At 42.2% G+C, this 844-nt stretch overlaps 1 protein-coding gene across 5 annotated transcripts in view; it reads left to right on the forward strand.

The window, feature by feature from the left end:
* The window catches only part of LRP2 (LDL receptor related protein 2), a 219,338-nt gene that overhangs the window by 52,822 nt on the left and 165,672 nt on the right, over positions 1-844 (forward strand). The gene's annotated exons all lie outside the window — the stretch shown is intronic.

An 844-nucleotide genomic window follows, 5' to 3' on the forward strand; every position in this document is an offset into this window, starting at 1 on the left:
ATGGCGCGATCTCGGCTCACCGCAACCTCCGCCTCCTGGGTTCAGGCAATTCTCCTGCCTCAGCCTCCTGAGTAGCTGGGATTACAGGCACGCACCACCATGCCCAGCTAATGTTTTTGTATTTTTAGTAGAGACAGGGTTTCACCATGTTGACCAGGATGGTCTCGATCTCTTGACCTCGTGATCCACCTGCCTCGGCCTCCCAAAGTGCTGGGATTACAGGCGTGAGCCACCGCGCCTGGCCGGTTTTATAAAATATCTTATCACATGATAATTTTTATATGTTTGAATTTTCAAGTACCATCTTGAAAACTGTCGCTGTCTACTTAACTTTTACATATATATTTTTAAGAGACAGGAGTCTTGCTTTGCTGCCCAGGCTGGAGTGCAGTGGCATGATTATATAGCTCATTCTAACTACATGAAAAGAGAAGTTCTTTTGGGCTCAAGTGATCTTCCTACCTCAGCCTTCCAAATAGCTAGGATTACAGCTACTTGGAAGTGAGACACTGCCTGACTAAATTTAATTTTTTTTTTTTTTTTTTTTTGAGATACAAGGATCTCACTAGGTTGCCCAGAATGGTCTTAAACTCCTGGCCTCAAGTGATCTTGCCTCAGTTTCCCCAAGTAGCTGGGATTACAGGCACAAGCCAGTGTGCCGGGTTTACTTGTCTTTTGCAAAGGTTTTTCGTGTTAAGTTTTGACGGTACATTCCTTAACAGATAACTAATTTTATCAGAAAACCAACTTTTGCTGAACCTAAACCTCTATACTATATAGAAGTATAGGAAGCTCTGTAAAAATTGAGGGCAAACATTTTTCTTTCATTAGAGGATTATATTAC

The sequence above is a fragment of the Sapajus apella genome, unplaced genomic scaffold (assembly GCF_009761245.1).
Source record: "Sapajus apella isolate SASKATOON/1434 unplaced genomic scaffold, GSC_monkey_1.0 scaffold28, whole genome shotgun sequence".
In the NCBI taxonomy this organism is placed as follows: domain Eukaryota; kingdom Metazoa; phylum Chordata; class Mammalia; order Primates; family Cebidae; genus Sapajus; species Sapajus apella.